This window comes from Myxine glutinosa, chromosome 4 (genome assembly GCF_964187855.1).
Source record: "Myxine glutinosa chromosome 4, kmMyxGlut1.1, whole genome shotgun sequence".
In the NCBI taxonomy this organism is placed as follows: domain Eukaryota; kingdom Metazoa; phylum Chordata; class Myxini; order Myxiniformes; family Myxinidae; genus Myxine; species Myxine glutinosa.
In genome coordinates this window covers 168,641,112-168,659,291 of record NC_136264.1, presented here as the reverse complement: position 1 = coordinate 168,659,291, position 18,180 = coordinate 168,641,112, and positions in this window count along the sequence as shown.

Genomic DNA, 18,180 nt, shown 5'->3' with positions numbered 1-18,180 from the left:
TAGGCCAAATTTCTAAAATCCTCAATTTTCATCCGAATGACTTGAAATTTGAAGAGGACTTGCATATCTGGTCACTGAATTCAACCACCAAGTATTTATGAGGTCAACATAGGCCAAAAGGTCAACATAGGCCAAATTTCTAAAATCCTCAATTTTCATCCGATTGACTTGAAATTTGAAGAGGACTTGCATATCTGGTCACTAAATTCAACCACCAAGTATTTATGAGGTCAACATAGGCCAAAAGGTCAACATAGGCCAAATTTCTAAAATCCTCAATTTTCATCCGATTGACTTGAAATTTGAAGAGGACTTGCATATCTGGTCACTAAATTCAACCACCAAGTATTTTTGAGGTCAACATAGGCCAAAAGGTCAACATAGGCCGAATTTTGAACATCACCAATTTTCATTTGATTGACTTGAACTTCTAAGAGGATTTACACATATGGTCACTGAATTCAACCACCATCTATTTTTGAGGTCAACATAGGCCAAATTTTTTAAGTTCTGAATTTTCATCCGATTGACTTTAAAATTTGAACAGCATTTGCACATTGAGTCACTAAATAGGGAAACCAACTATTTTGAGGTCAAAAGGTCAAAGGTAAACTCAAGGTCAACCTTCCAAAATCATTTTTCATCTGAAAAATCATCACTTTTCTTCCTATTGACCTGAGTGATCACGATTGTCAATTTTAATCTTGATGAAATGGACAATTTGCTGTATCAATGTAATTTTTCTTTTTCTTGGGGGGGGGGGGGGGGGGGTTGGTGGCGGATTTTGCAAGTATCGTGCTCCGCATGACGTCTTCTTGTTTATTTGTTTGCTTGTCCTCTGTATCCTCTTTTTGAAAATCAAATTTCGTAACCCTAGTTAAAACCCCCGCAAAGTCATGCCAAAACCTAAAATATGGTACGTGCTGCTTACTTGCCTGATACTCAACGTTAGAAGACAGAGCACGGAAAAACACTATAGTTTGGCATCCGTGGGGAGGAGGAAATTCCTCGTTGATTGCCTGAGTGCGGAGAGAAAAGCGGTCCTAAAGATGACGTCACTGGTGCCAAAGGTGCTGAAGAAAGTGATGTCACTTCCCCCAACCTCAGCGGCTGTTTGTTTAGATGTCAAGTCTGGTGTTGTGTCCTGTATTTGCCTGTATGTATGCCTGAATTGTGTCCTAACTCCTCCACAAGCCATGAAGCCTGTAAAAAAATATATTTAGGGAAATTAAATATATATATATATATATATAGTATAACCATAATTATTTTCCTCCAGATATTCGTGAACGCTTGGCACAGAAAAACGACTCTAGCTCCGTAAATGATGTGCAGTAAAAGCATGTCGTATAATTCAGCAGAACCATTACAGGCAGCTAAACACAACAAACTACCCCAGCGACTTCTTTCACACTGTTTAAGGTCTAAAAGCTCAAAACGGCCAGTAAATCTCTGCCATGTATTGCTATTATAACCAACTCAGGCAGAGAATCGACTCTCAGAGCAGATCGATTTCCGAGAACAGGCCAAGTCACGAAGCAGAGAAGTGAAAAGAGTCAATGAGAGCACAGGGAATCGACAAATGTACCTTACCTACACGTGATAACAGCATTACCTTCACATAATTCGCTCCATTCGTTCTGGTAATACTTTTAGAAACTGTTCCTATTTCACAAGTTTTTTTTATTGTATCGTTACAGTTGTCGTTTTACTTTGGGTACTGCTTCATTGTGGCATTGTGGGTGTGTGCAGCAGGAGACGGGATATTGTAATCACGTGTGTGTGTGTGTGTGTGTGTGTGTGTGTGTGTGTGTGTGTGTGTGTGTGTGTGTGTGTGTGTGTGTGTGTGTGTGTGTGTTTAATAATCGATTTACTTAGAACAAAAAAGAGTCTCCGTTTAATCACAAATAAGTTTGTTTTAAAAGCCTTTCAGGATTTGAAGCTTAATGTAGCAGTTCAAACAGTACCATTTTTATTATTTTATAACACCAGGAACCTTTTAGAATAAAGCGTGACGGACACAGAAGGAGCACACAAAATTATATATAGTAATACTTAACTAAGCAATATAAATACACATACTAGTAAATGGAAGGAGCACACAAACAACAACCACAACAACATAACTGCCTGATAGCAGCTCTGATAGGCAGCACAACAACAACTGCGTGTTGTAAAAGATTAATTATTTTTTCATGTGTTTCATTTCATTTTACATCCTCACTAAGACTCACAGATAGGCATGCAATATGTGTGTGAAGTGCAACATGCTGTCTTTTGATTAAACCCATCAGCGAAGTGACAGGTAGGCACAGCTAGTTATAGACTATTTTAGAAGCATTGGTGCTTATAAAAGGCAAGGGAGTTTGTTTTGGATGGAATTACTTGGAACATGAGTGAACGGTCACCTAATCGAAAGGCAGAGGAAATGGGAAACAAAAGGCATAGTTCCAAAAAAAACCCACATCATTCTTGAAAAGATGACGCCAACATGTAAAATGCAGGTGTGCTGGTTGTATATAGAATTTGGAGTGCTTGTTGGAAATTTATGATTATTTCTTAACTAACGTGATGGAGGTACTGATTATCTGAAGAATAATTCATTAATGCAAAATATGTAAGGAAAGACAATTCAGAATCTCTCTGGATGCCAAATTTTACCCATGAGAGAGATTAGAAATTAACGAGGATAAAAATGATTTTGCAAAAGCTTATAAGTCTCAACAGGAGGATTGTGAAAGCAACAGTAATAAACAGTCTATTTTTGAAATGGCTGACTTTCAAAAGCACGTGTGCAGTCAATGCAGTCCGCTGAATAGTGAATAGTCAAAAATATATGATTGGTATATGATAAGTTGAATATGGTCAAATATGCCTTTGCACATTGAAAGTGGAGAAGCTGAAGAATATTATCCTCATTGTCAATTTTTTTTAGAAAATAAATTCTAACTTTTTATAGAAGACCAAGGCTCATATAAAAGCAAGGTGACAAGATAAAAAATAAGCAGCATACGGTCTGTAGGCCAAGGGAATTAATAACCAGGAAAAGTGGAGAAGAGGAAATGCAATAGCCGGCATGTAAGAGGTTTGGGTTAATTCGGGTTAATGGGATATAAATGATCACAGGTAGGGATGGAAAATGACATTAGATGGTAGTGTTTTGCCTGTTAAATCTCAAGAGGGAACTAAGTGAGGATGGCTCGAACGACTAAGGCCCAATGAGGGGGAGCGCCGTCCTGTTGAAAAATGATATCGGGTTGCAGGTCTTCAATCTGTGGCAAAGTGAATCCTTCCAATGTGTTCATGTAAATTGTTGAGGTCACTGTATCCTCCGCAAAGAAAAATGGACCCACCGAGCGGTCATGGAGAAGGCCACACCACACATTTACGTTTGGACTTCCGCGTATGTGTTCAATGACCAGGTGGGGGTTTTCAGAGGCCCAGATCTTCACATTGTGCTGGTTGACCTTTCCCGATACATGAAAGCATGCTCGTCTGTGAACATGACCTTTTCAGGTAAATCTTCAACATCCTCTATGCGACTGTGCATTTCTGAGGCAAACACCTTGCGTTTAGGTCCGTCATTTGGTTTGGTTCTGCAGAAGCTGCACCTTATCGGAATAAAGTTAGTCTTTTATGCAAAATCCTGTGTGCAGTGGTGGTTAGTAGTCCCAGTTCTCTGGATGCACGTCTGATTAATTTTCTGGGACTTTCTTGAAATGATTCACGCACTCGTTCAACGTCTGGAGCACTTGTGCTTGGACGACCGGTACTTTTCTTTATCTGACAACTTCCAGTCTCCTTAAACCAACCTCTTGTACCACTCTGATACTAGTCATCCATGGTAGATTCCTTTCATACTTTGGACAGAAATTATGCTGAACTTGCATGTCAGATCTCGTCTCGATGAACTATTCAACGCACTGAGCTTTCTCCTGTGGAGTCGCCATTTTCTTTTACAGTAAACCACCAAGCCTGAAATAGAGAAAACTTTGTGTTTCTATATCATATAAAACAAAGGGTGCCATTGCATCATTTGTGGTACTAAATATATTAATAACCAAAGTTGTCCAGGTCTTTTTGGAACACCCTGTATGTTTTGAGTAGTTTTTTTGAAAGGAGTGACTTGGAACGCAGGAGTAGCCTCAGTTTGTGGTTGGATTTGGAAATCAACTTTGCTATGTAGTCAGCACAGGAGAGGTCATTGCCGAAGCTAGGACAGAGAAGTTCAAGAGACGGAATCTCTTCCACTGACTGACCGTGGAACTAGAGAGATGAGTTGGTTTCATAATTCTTCCTGAGTAATGGGGAGAGGGTCATTTCATTTACCAGGATTGAAAGACATGTTCCATTTGTCAGACCAGCATCAAATCAATTTCAGATTGGCAAAGAGTGATGTAGCTGCTCATGCGTAATGCAGTAGTAGGTAGGTGAAATGAAGTAGTAGGCAAAGAGTGATGCAGCTGCTCATGCATAATGCAGTAGTAGGCAGGACAAATGTAGTAGTAGGTAGTAGGCAAAGAGTGATGCAGCTGCTCATGCATAATGCAGTAGTTGGTAGGGGAAATGTAGTAGTAGGTAGTAGGCAAAGAGTGATGCAGCTGCTCATGCATAATGCAGTAGTTGGTAGGGGAAATGTAGTAGTAGGTTGTAGGCAAAGAGTGATGCAGCTGCTCATGCATAATGCAGTAGTTGGTAGGGGAAATGTAGTAGTAGGTAGTAGGCAAAGAGTGATGCAGCTGCTCATGCATAATGCAGTAGTTGGTAGGGGAAATGTAGTAGTAGGTAGTAGGCAAAGAGTGATGCAGCTGCTCATGCATAATGCAGTAGTTGGTAGGTGAAATGCAGTAGTAGGTTGTAGGCAAAGAGTGATGCAGCTGCTCATGCATAATGCAGTAGTAGGTAGGGGAAAGGTAGTAGTAGGTAGTAGGCAAAGAGTGATGCAGCTGCTCATGCATAATGCAGTAGTTGGTAGGTGAAATGCAGTAGTAGGTAGTAGGCAAAGAGTGATTTTCTGTTCATGCTTAATGCAGTAGTAGGTAGGAGAGATGCAGTCGTAGGTAGTAGGCAAAGAGTGATGCAGCTGCTCATGCATAATGCAGTAGTAGGTAGGGGAAAGGTAGTAGTAGGTAGTAGGCAAAGAGTGATGCAGCTGCTCATGCATAATGCAGTAGTTGGTAGGTGAAATGCAGTAGTAGGTTGTAGGCAAAGAGTGATGCAGCTGCTCATGCATAATACAGTAGTAGGTAGGAGAAATGCAGTAGTAGGTAGTAGGCAAAGAGTGATGCAGCTGCTCATGCATAATGCAGTAGTAGGTATGTGAAATGTGAAATTTCTCGACATGCCTACAGTATCATTAAGATGCTTTTTCACAAACTCCATACGAGCTTTTAGATGCATCTTTTTCAGTAATGGCTTCTTTCTTGCCACCTGTCTATAGAGGCCAGATTTGAGAGGGGAGCAGGACATTGTTGATTGATGAACACTGACACCATTTTTGACATAGAGTCTTGTAGATCTTTCAGTCATTGTTGGGTTTACAGTGACATCCCAAAACAGTTTCCTGAGTTTGGATGGGTGACCTGATCTGGGTAGCGTCTGGGTGGTATGATGCATCTTATACTTCATAATGATGGATTCACCGTACTCAAAGAGATAATGAGTGACTGAAATGTTCTTATAACCCTCTCCTGAATAATGCTTCTCCACCAATATGTCTGACTTCTTTGGAAAGCTCCTTGGTCTTCATGTTTGCCTAGTTGGTTGACCAAGTGAGTTGCACCTTAAAACTCCTTCGATAAATGGGGTAGCTTAATTTTTAAGTGAAACCACTGATTACATGCAGGTGAAACCTATTACAATTATTTTGTAACCTTTCAAATAAATAATTCGCTCCTGAATTGATTTAAGGTTAATTAGGCAAAGGGTTTCAATACTTAGGCAACTGAGAATTATACAATTTTCTTTGTTAATCTGACTTATTCACATTTTAACTGCATTTTTTTACTTTATCACTTTGGAGTAGTTTATGAAGACTATATATGGAGTTTATTTTGAAAGCATCATGAAATAAGCTCAGGTGGCATCAAACTGCGAAAACTTTGGGGGGGGGGGGGTGAATACTTTTGCAGGCCACTGTATGTGTAAGAAAACGGTTCTGACCTTTTGCTTGAGGCTTAGAGATTACAACCATTGCTGAGAAAGAAGCAGCAGCACATCCAGAGTCAAATGAGTGGGCTGGCATCCATTCTGCCAATCAGTAAGATTAGGTTGTTGGAAATTTATTGATTGAAACTACAAACTGGCATGTTGATGCTTCACAAGCTATCACTGATTTTGCTGTCCTTTAAAGGGGCAATAAGCTGCATACCAGTCTTCCTGGATTAGTTAGTGGACGTTAAAGATACCGTACCATGATCTCTTTGACGAAACGTCGGTGATTTATCACTTGCACTTTGCAAAATTCCAAATTCCTGCTCCAAGCTACATCATTAACAGAGCCTTATTCCCATCATTAATTCAAACCAGCATCTAGTGCTGCATACAAATGAGTGACCATAAATTTCAATGACATAAATGCCGGAAATGAAAGGGAAAGAGGAAATATCTGGGTGCGTGTAAATCATCGTGAAATTTGAAAAATGAGTTCATGGTTTGTAACCAAACAGTGTGCACAATTCACGTAGCCGTAATTAAAATAAAAGGCAGAACCATTGTTGATGTTTTGTTGATCAAAGAACAGTTTGAAGTCCGAAATTAAAATGTTGCATTAAAAGTAAAAAATAACAAAACCTAAGTGGTGGAATTCTTCCTTTTCTAATTTATATAATTTCCGGAGGAGTAAAATACGCCAAAGACCACAAGGCCTGCACGCCCACAATGAGGTGCACACACCATAAAGACCGAGGAAGGCAGCTCAGAGAACAGGGAGTTATTGAAATTTTTTACCTTCGACCTTGAATGTCTCCCAGATATTGCACAAATTGCCCATTGAATACATTTACTTCCACAACCGAAGCAGGTGTTAAAAAGTAACAAAATCCGGTATTATTTATCTTTCTCCAAGGGGCAGTCATGGGCTACCACGTAGAAGACATGTGATGTATTTTACATGTGAACTTAGAAACATTCCGATCAGTCTTCGGCAGTACAGCTTCTATTCATCTCCGATTCATAAAAGCAAAACTGGATTACAATTGTTATCATTCTTCTTCTTCTTTTGGGGGGAATGTCTATGACGTGAAGTTAGCTGTTTTCAGCCAGTCTCGGATCTTTGTGGTCAGGTGCTGTAATTCTTGCCTTCCTCCCTCGAGGAGATTAGGTGATGTATGGGGTAGTCTTGCACAAGACGATTTGTAGTCTATGGAGGCCAAACTTGCAGTTAGGTGAGTCAACAAGGTCCCGGGAGAACAAGCTGTGATGGAATTGCCCATTGAATACATTTACTTCCACAACCTAAGCAGGTGTTAAAAAGTCACGAAGTCACAAAATTCAACAAGTTGTGATGGAATCTGCCGACACCCTCCCTTCCTGGGCAGATCACAACCAGGGGGTTTGGTGTAACAGGAAAGGTGTTGTAGACCGCCAAAATTAGACAAGCACAGGTAGATGTGCGTATGCCATTGCCTCATCTGCCACTTGTGTTTTCTCAGGCCATCGTCTGCTGTGATACAGTCGTGGCCAAAAATATTGGCACCCTTGCACTTTTTTCAAATAACTCACAATTTTCTCAAAAAATAAGATGAAATTTACAAAAGTATGTGCTCTCCACAATTCTTTTTTTCACTGTTAATATTACAGAACCTTTGTTTTTGATTCAGAACTTAATATATCCTTTTAAACCAGAAAATAAAAATAAATGACTGACAAAATTATTGACACCCTAGACTTAATATTTGGTAGCACGGCCTTTGGATAAAATAACTGCTGGCAAGCGCTTCCTATAGCCATGAATGAGCTTCCTACACATCTGTACTGGTAGTTTGACCCACTCTTCTTGTGCAAACAGCTCCAGTTCTCCCAGATTTGAAGGGAGCCTTCTCCCAACTGCTGTTTTCAGATCTCCCCACAGGTGTTCAATGCGATATTTTTTTTTTCTTTTTTGTATACAGGATCGAGGTTCGTGAAAGAACTAACATTTATCACACAAAAAATCAAACAGTCACACAAAACATATAATAAGGGTCGCGGTAGACAAGACGAGGAGAGAAGGGGAAGCACAAACACAACATTTGAGAGCAGGGACATCGGGAGATCTGTGGAATGGAGAGGGCTTGGGAGGAGGAGGCGTGGGAAGGAGTGAGGGGGGGGGGGGGGGTGGGAGAAGTATAAAACACAAGGACACTGCAAGCTTTTCCAGGAAAGAAGTTTGTATTTCAAAAAAGTGGCTCGAGGGTTAAATTAGCAGGGGTAGAAAAGATCAAGGTTTTGGATGGGGGAAGATAAGAGATGGTGGTGAACAGCTGTTTTAAAGACATGGAGGGAGGAGTGGGATTGAAGAGAGTGAGGGAGTTTGTTCCAGAGGTGGAAGAAAAGAGGAATGAAGGAGTGAAGGTGAGAGAGTCTTGATTTTGGCAGTTTAACCATATAGTAGGGGAGCTCCCAATAGAGTTCGTGACCATTTTCCCGTGATCAAGGTTTGAAGGTTGATTTTGAAAGATAAAAATATATATAAAAAAATAAGCTTGGGTATCTTTTTTTAAAATGCGGGCTAACTCGGCCAGAGGACAAAATCCAAGATGTCCGCCAAAACCGCGAAATCGGGCATATTTCCGCCTACGTGAATGCTACATATACATATTGGGTGTCCATATGTGGGTTTTTCTGGGCCCAGATCTTGCATCTTACATCAGTCAAGTGATATTGTGACTTAAAATGATATTAAATGATTAATGTTGACCAAAATCCAAGATGGCCGCTGCAAAAAACCATGTATTGTATATGTTCATAATTGTGCATACCATAGATTCATCGCTGGCGTCTAAATACAGTTTTACATGACTAGTGTTTTCATTTATAACCTTATTGTTACTATGAATGACTTTTTGAGCAGGCAACGAACCAAGATGGCTGCCTCTCGCCCGTTAGATAAGCAGTTATGGCTACTGTACATTGTATCTATTGCAACGTCTTTTATTTGACACAATGTTCAAGGTTTTCATTTGCAATCAGTAAGAAAGAATTTATCTTTCTCTATTTTGTTTTATTATATTTACAGTGACATGACATTACATTTACAAGCAGTGATACACATTGCACAAGTAGCATATACGGTAGGGTTGAAAATGACAATAGTTGTTATAACAGTTTGTTTGTGTTGGATAGATTGAAATTGTTATTCACTGTCCGAATCGTCCGTCTCGGACCCAGACTCGACTGGATCATCCATAGTTGGGCTGCTTTCCAAAGCCTGAGTTAGTTTTTCTGGGAGTGCTGGGTGAATGTACCTCAATGGAAGACACATGCCTTCCTCGAGATGCCAGCCATGAGATAAAGGAGACGGTGGCGCATCAGGTTTTTCGTAGTTGAGCAACACGTAGGTTTGATAGTTCACTCTCTTGACTTTCAAATCGTGGGATTCTTTGTCTGGTGGAAGCCGCAGTATTGATTTCCTTTTCATTTGTCGCCACTTCCTGGCCCGAGCATCACACAGAGTGGTACTTTGTTTGTCCTTGTATATGTACCGTATGGTGTACAGCGTCATATGATCAAGCACCTGCTGAGGGACCGGTAGGTGTTTCCCTACTTCACTGAGGAACGCTCTAGCTTCAGGTGAAGTGGATGATATGTCGAAGATGGTTTTCTTCCCATGTCCAAAGAATGCTGCTGTTGTGTCTGAGCCGCTGTGGACGTGAAGAGGAACTATGATATCTGCTATTTCCTTCGGGCAGAAAGCTGTACAATCTATGAACTGCTTTTTGTACTTCATTGCGAGCACCCCTTCAGTTCTATGAGCAACATACGATGCCAATACAAGCACGTCCGTATCTTCTGCGTCGATGATAACAGGTGTTTCTATTCCAGCTTTACGTATTTGTGAGTAGATGAAGAACATGCATGTGTCTGCTTCTAACTGTTCACACTGGAAGTCTGTAACAGGCAAACCTGTCGATAGATTGACACATGTGGGCCCAACGCAGTAGACAAATTCAGTGTTAGAATAGTTTCGGTACAACACGCTGAACTCGTTTCTGAGAAAGATCTGTAGGTGCTGCTTGTTTGTTGCATTGTGGAAGAAGTCTTGAAATCCTTTGGCAGATGGGAATTTGTCCGACTGCTTGAAAAATACATTCTTGGAGCCATCTGAAAATCCAGAAGTGCTTTTTCGAAGCTTGCGTTCGCTATCCTTGACGGTCAGGGAAACATCATATCTGTCATTGACAAACACAACTTGTGATGCATATTTATGTCTGCTCATAATGACGGCGAACACCTTCGATGCGTAGTCTCCCCAGGTGTAGGAAATTCCATCAGCCTTTTCCCTGTCTTCTACCGATGGCGTAGACAAACGCCATATAAATCCCATGTCCAGGATCGCCGTGTACTTGTCTGGTGTTGGTTCCAACGCATGTAGCTTGAATTTTTCTACCAACTTAGATTTTTGCACTTTTTTCATGGTGCCGTTGATATTGAATATTGGCAGACATTCATCTGTGACTCGGTACGACATTATCTTTGACAAGGTGAAATTTTCGGTGTCATTTTCAGCAAGTGAGACAACTGCTGCCATCGCTCTGTTCTCCATTGCGTCTGACTTCATGATGCGCTCGCCAGTCTTGACTGAAGGTGGGTTGCTGAAGTTCCGTCTCAAATTCCTGTGAATGGTTGCATGGAAAGGTTTGTTGCTGCTGAACATTCTGTCTTCACAGAATGCCTTCAAGCATTTCTCGCCATCGGTGTGGACCGATTCAAAATCTTGAATGAGGTCATCAGAAGCTACCATTCCAGACTGTAGTGACTTCAAGACCTTGTTTTCTTCATTGAAAGGGTCACAGCCGAATTCAGTGATGCAGTTGTTAATATCTTGTACAGCTTGTTCGTCTTCCTTCATGCGAGTGGGAGCATTTTCACTGTGATGTTTTGATTCTGATGTGCTGGCAAGATCATGCAGTGAGGATCGGACTCTATTAACATTGTTAGCATTTCGGGAATGTGACAGCAGCATCTTTTCGTTCTTCAAAATTTTGAGCCAGCCAGCTTTCATCTTTGAACCCTTGTTCATTGTCATCTCGATCCAGAGATCCAATGGCAAACATGAGTAAGGCTTTCCCGACATGGATTGAGCAAATAAGCCATCTCGCATGTATTGTGCTACATCCTCTGGGAGGGATTCCATTTCCAGCCAATACTCAACCAACCACCGTCCATATTTATCGGTCATAAATCTGGATCCATGGTAGCATTAAACGTAATGTCGACTTGAATTGTTCCCAGTTCTGGATTCTCAACGCATGCAGATTCATCATCAATATTTCAGTCATCTCCATAAATGTGATCCAGTACTTTGCCATTGAACCACCGGACTCCTCAATTCTATTGAACTCATCTGCCACCAATGAAATAACCTCTTGGTTGGCTTCCAGAAGTGCATAACATTCCTGCCGTTCTTCTGCTGTTGAGGAAGGATTCCGCAGGACAGTCAAGTGAGCTTCAAGTTCATCTGAGATGCTTCCCCCATTCTGTAGTGACTGTTGTATGATTCTTCTCAGCAGAGTTTCATACATCAATCGGAGACATCGTATGCTCCTCTTGTAGTGTTTGCCCCGTAATGCCTGGTCCACAGACCCTTCTGCAATAACATCTGCCGCAACGAGGATGTCAGACAAGCCAGACCCGTGAAAACGCTTATTCATGGCAGAAATGTAAGACATGTGAATATGAAATGGGCCCATAGAAGGCAACACGACACTGAATTTATCAGGGTGTTCGTATCTCATTTGCACTATCAAGGCATACACTGGTTGATCTCCTACCAACTGGATGAAGGGCATGTTCTTTTTGCCTGCTGCATCAACCATCCGGCACATTATTTCGTGCACTACAGATTTTCCAGGAGGATTTGGAAAAGTCAAGAAGTAATACGGCTTGCTTTTGACAACATGCGGCTGAACTGTTGACTGGAAACCTGCAAATCCCCCAACTGTTTGACTGCATGGTGCAGGTGGTGTATGAGTCTCATCTAGACGTGCCATGGCATGAATGAGTCCTCACTGCCTCTGGACTTTAGTATCTGAAGGAGTAATGTCAACACCTGTTCGCATACTTGGAGCTCCACGCTGGACAGTCTTGTAAGGATGGACTTTATGCTGATCGATGCAAAGATGCTTCATTTCTTTAGACTTGGGAATTGTTAATTCTGGGGCCGATTCCTCTGGAGCATGAACCAAATCAAGTGGCTGGACAAACATAACATTTGTACGGTGTGAAGTGTTCGCGCCAGTTAGCGTGTCCTCAGAAAAGTCATCATTGTCCATTACTGCTGTCCCTGGCATACCCAGTGCAAGCTCCTCTGGACATGCTTTGTTCTGCTCAATATCGTACTTGGCCCAAGCATCATAGAGATGTAGCACGTCTTTGTAGCTGATCCCAATTGAGAATTTTTTCAATAACTCGACAAGTTCCCGGCTTCTGGTTAGTCCGTGTATCATAACAGACAACCTTGTTCCAAATGAAGTTCGTTTGCCTGTCATATATGAAGAGAGCAAGGCAGTCAAAGCGATAACTGCAGAGTCGTCATCCTCCATATCAAGGTCACGCTGAGGTTTTGAAGACTTTAGACGGGAAATGAGCTGTTTCAGTAGGCTGCTTGTTTCGTCCTCATTGAGTAAATCGTCAATGTGAGGTGGCCAGATCATTGGCGATACTTTTGCTGCTTCAGCTCTAATTCGTTGCGCTACAATTGAGACGAGTTGGTCATCAGTTGCACCTAGGCAATTTACAGCAGCTTCTATGTATGTTCCACCAGCTGACGTGTCAAAAACCATTGAGCTCTTGTTTTTTGTAACTCTTTCGTGGAAACCAATTTGGTCGCTGAATTCCGTTTGGAGCATAGATTTTATTGTGCTAGACTTCACAGTGTTCACAGTCATGCCAAAGTTCACCAGCATTTGCGTGTAGTCTTGTAGAAGGCTCTGTAGTGTTCGGAGTTCATGTCTTTCAAAAATTACAGTGCGCACATGTTTGAAAAACATTTGACGTACTTCTGCCAGTCGTACATTGTGCATGTGCAAATGTTGATCATTATAATCATGGACTTTGATGTATTTCGTCCAACATGACCGATGGTAGCGGATCTCTGTGGCAAATGGATCTGACGTGGAATCAATCAGTGTCAAAATGCGATCCCGCATATTCTCGTCGTCCAGATGGACTGTGTGACCTTTGAAGACATGCCATGCATCCATTTGTTGCATGATGTGCCACTTGTCCCGTCCAGGGTGTTTCAGGTCTTCTCCCTTCATACACCAAATACACAAATGTTTGTCTTGTATAATACCGGTTTGTGATCGTGATTGTCTCTGAGCGCAAGATGGTCCAGGTGCTTCGTCAGCTACATCATCGCTGCGAGAGATTTCTGTTTCAAAACATTTCTTTTGTCGCTTTAGTGCCTGCTCCAATTTATAGTTACTGGCCAGTTGAACTTTACACAGTTTGTGGAAATATATTCCAGCTGGTCCATTGTGCCATGGCACTGCATCAAAGACTTGACCGTATTTGTCCAATCCTCTCCATCGTTCTGCTTGTTGTTGGAGATGCTGCCAGGCTTCTGGGCTTAAGCTACTCTTTTCCTCATCACAATGCTTATGACAGAGGATACACTCACTGGAGCTTGATAGTCCTGGAGGCTGGTCCTCATCTTCACTCTTTCTCTTCTTTCCTTGAATGGGTGGTGTCGCCATGGTATACTCTGCAATGAAAAATAAAACCTATTACTTACTGTACATACCGTACATCAGACAGCATGATATGAATGATGTTAATACTTAACTGAACTTAAATATTGAACAGGACAGATCTTTATCTCTTAAAGAAAGGGACTTAACTAATATTTTAACTATTATTAGTTGAATATACTTAACTGTAATGCCTTGATCCATTGTCCACCCTGGTACTCCCTGGAAATTAATACTAACAACTACCTGTGAACAAATACCTGTGAAACTTAATCAAACCATCTTGTAGATAAGGCAGCAATCTTGGTTCGTTACCTGCTCAAAAAGTCATTCATAGTAACAATAAGGTTATAAATGAAAACACTAGTCATGTAAAACTGTATTTAGACGCCAGCGATGAATCTATGGTATGCACAATTATGAACATATACAATACATGGTTTTTTGCAGCGGCCATCTTGGATTTTGGTCAACATTAATCATTTAATATCATTTTAAGTCACAATATCACTTGACTGATGTAAGATGCAAGATCTGGGCCCAGAAAAACCCACATATGGACACCCAATATGTATATGTAGCATTCACGTAGGCGGAAATATGCCCGATTTCGCGGTTTTGGCGGACATCTTGGATTTTGTCCTCTGGCCGAGTTAGCCCGCATTTTAAAAAAAGATACCCAAGCTTAATTTTTTTATATATATTTTTATCTTTCAAAATCAACCTTCAAACCTTGATCACGGGAAAATGGTCACGAACTCTATTGGGAGCTCCCCTACTAATAAGAGGGTTGCTGGAAGATCTTGTGTGACCTGTAGGAATATTTGGGGGACAGAGCCCAGAGAGAGCTGGGAGAAGCAAGGCCAGAGAGGAGTCGTTAGAAGACAAAAAGACCACCGACCTGCCTGCGGTGAGTAAGTGAAAGGCCCTCGGAGTTAGCTTCATCGCGGGAGATTCCAATGATTCTGAATGCTTTGGTTTCAGCAGCGTGAAGCCGAGCTAGGTGTGAGGCAGGAGCACCGGCCCAGAGGGGAGAACAGTATTCCATTGAGCTGCGGATGAAAGCCTCGTATGTGATGAGGAGCTCAGGTGTGCTAAGTCAGGACTTTGCATGACGGAGGATGCCCAGTCAGCGACTGGCTTTGGAGACCAGATTGGAAATGTGGTTTTCCCAGGAAAGATCATGGCAGATAGTGAGACCAAAAAGTTTGAGTGACAGAACTTCTTGGAGAGGATTGTTCAGAAAGTAGATGGGAGGGTTGTCCAGTCTGTCTTTTCGGAGAGACATCGTAAGAGTGTGAGCTTTGTCAGGATTGAAAGACATGTTCCACTTGTTTGACCAGTCTGTGATTTTGTCCAGGTCTGCAGAGAGTGAGGAGGCTGCAGACTGCCGATCTGAGGGATGAGGAATGGAGCGACAGAGAGTAGAATCGTCAGCAAAGAGGTAGAGAGGATTTTCAAGAGAGTTGGAGAGATCATTGATGAAGACCAGAAAAAGCACAGGGCCCAGAACACTGCCTTGGGGAACTCCAGACTGAACATGAAGGGGAGATGAGAGAAACCCATTCAGGGCCACACGTTGACTACGACCAGAGAGGAAGTTCGCCAGCCATGCGTGGAGATTTCCATGGATACCATAGGAGGAGAGTTTGGTGAGCAGAGCGGGGTGCCAGACCATATCGAAGGCACGTGATATGTCAAGGGAGACAGCTCTGATTTCCTGTTTGGCATTGAGGACCTCCATCCATTGTTGAGACAGCAGAAGCAGCATGTCAAAAGTAGAGTGCCCGGGTCTGAAACTAAATTGATGGTCAGCGATCAAGCCATTGGAGAAGAGGAAAGATTGTATATTGCAGGCACCTGCAACTCACCAGAGGTGAGTTAAATTCCAAAGTAAAGGAGAATCACCTGCTTGAAATCTAATTATTTCTAACAACTTCTAAAAGGTGCCAATAATATTGTCTGGGCCATTTTAGGAATTCTGTGTGGAATAAGCTAAGATTTAGTCGTTTTTTCAGCTTTTTGTGTTTTGTTCCACTGCAAACCAAAGAAATACATTTGTGGATACCAAAAGATTTTTTAATTTCAACAATTTTCTGGAAAAAATGGTGCATTATTTGAAAAAAGTGTAAGGGTGCCAACATTTTTAGCCACCACTGTATATAGCAGTCACTAAGACCATACATTTTATTTATTGAGAACCATGGGCAACCTGTGTGTGTGTGTGTGTGTGTGTGTGTGTGTGTGTGTGTGTGTGTGTGTGTGTGTATATATACAGGGTGATTGAAAAGTAACTCCCTATTTTAAAATACTTATAATTTGTTTCTTAACTATAATTTTCACAAGAAATGGATATAAGAAGAAAGCGTATAGCATGATGTTTTATTTAAAATTCGATATGGGCACCAGAATTCGCCACCAGATTCTCAAGCCGCCCGGGAACCGCGTCAACTGATTTCACCAGGAACTCTTGTGGGATGGAAGACATAACTTCTCGTATTCGCCCTTCAAGTTCTTCCAAAGTCGTTGGTTTGGTACAGTAGACTTGCTCTTTTACCCAACCCCAAATAAAAAAGTCACATGGTGTTAAGTCAGGGCTCCTGGCTGGCCACTCATACGGACCACGACGACCCATCCATCTCCCAGGGAAGTGGGCATTCAGCCATTCAGGAACAACAACAGCAAAATGTGGAGGAGCGCCATCTTGCATGAAAATCAAATCTTCAACATTCTCCGAAGCACTGATAATTGGCCAGATTTCGTCTTGCAGCATGGTGAGGTACCTTTTGGCATTCATGGTATCGCGAAGAATGAAGGGACCTACAATCCTTTCCAAAGTCATTCCACACCACACCGTTACCTTGAGCCGATATTGCGTTTTTTCAGAAATAACACGAGGATCTTCTCCTGCCCAGTAATAGCAGTTGTGACGGTTCACAAACCCACCGATGTGAAATACCGCTTCATCAGACCAGAGGATATTTTCAAAGAGATCAGACCAATCTTCATACCAAGCCAGCATCCAAACTTCGTAACGTGCCGCTAGCTGGGCACGCTCCTGCAGGGTAAGACGTCCAGCCATGTTTGTAGGGCTTCCGAATTTCAAACAAAACATAATCTGAAAAAACACCAACATAGATTAAATTCTCATACATTAAGGAACAAACACTAAAAATTTGAGAAACATATTACAATAAATAAATAATGTCTAAATATTTTAAAATAGGGAGTTACTTTTCAATCACCCTGCATATATATATATATATATATATATATATATATATATATATATATATATATATATATATATATATATATATATACATACATACATATATATATATATATATTTGAGAGCCTCTTCGTCCTCCTCTGATCCTTCTTGCTTGCCTTGTTTGCAATGCATTATTTGAATAACTTCGTGAAATACTGTTGCACATGTCTAGCCACATACTGTTGTACCTGAGGTAGTCACACTGCAGATGTTATGTTTAATTGACAAAAATATGTACGTATCTACAATACAATAGTTTTCATAGTTATTGCTTTGAAATTGCTCCTGTATGCATTATGCTTTGGCAGCAGTGAGAATGGATGGAATACTTTGTAGATCACCCATTAGATAGTGTCCAATAGGTGTTTTACAGCTTCTGATAATAGTTGACAAGAAATATCAACATTAATAATAATTACCTTCATAGGAATGACAGGTAATTGATCCTGTTGTATCAGACAGGTACGTTTCTAAATAACACTGCCACACCCAAATATTAACCCTTTCTTTTACAATAGATTACGCATTAATTCCTTTTGATTGGGAATGGAAGGTTGTGTTTATAAACGTAGTTGGAGACTCTGAGTTTCACAGAAAGGAGATTGCTGCCATATTTAACATGCTGGTACATAATCTTCTTTTCGACATGTTTTATAAACGCTCTTGCCACTTAGCAAAAAAAGCACCATGCAGCTCGTGTGATGTAAGCGTAACATGCACACCAAGCCAATTACCAAGTTAAACGAATCTAATACAAATATCTACAGTAAGTACTGATCCATGTTATCACATGGGCTCTGGAAGAACCATACATCGTCCCCTGAACGGAACACAAGGGGGTTCCAAGGAGCTGCAGCTCTGAGAAAGGGAATGGCCCTTCTGGGACAAACGGGGAGCATGCTTTGCGAGATGTTGCACGGAAAGCTATCTCGTAAAAATGAGTGTGTCGGCACTTTGTCGCTGTTTTGGTCAGAAAAAAGAAACCGTGGAGAGGAAACAAAAACGGCTGTGGGT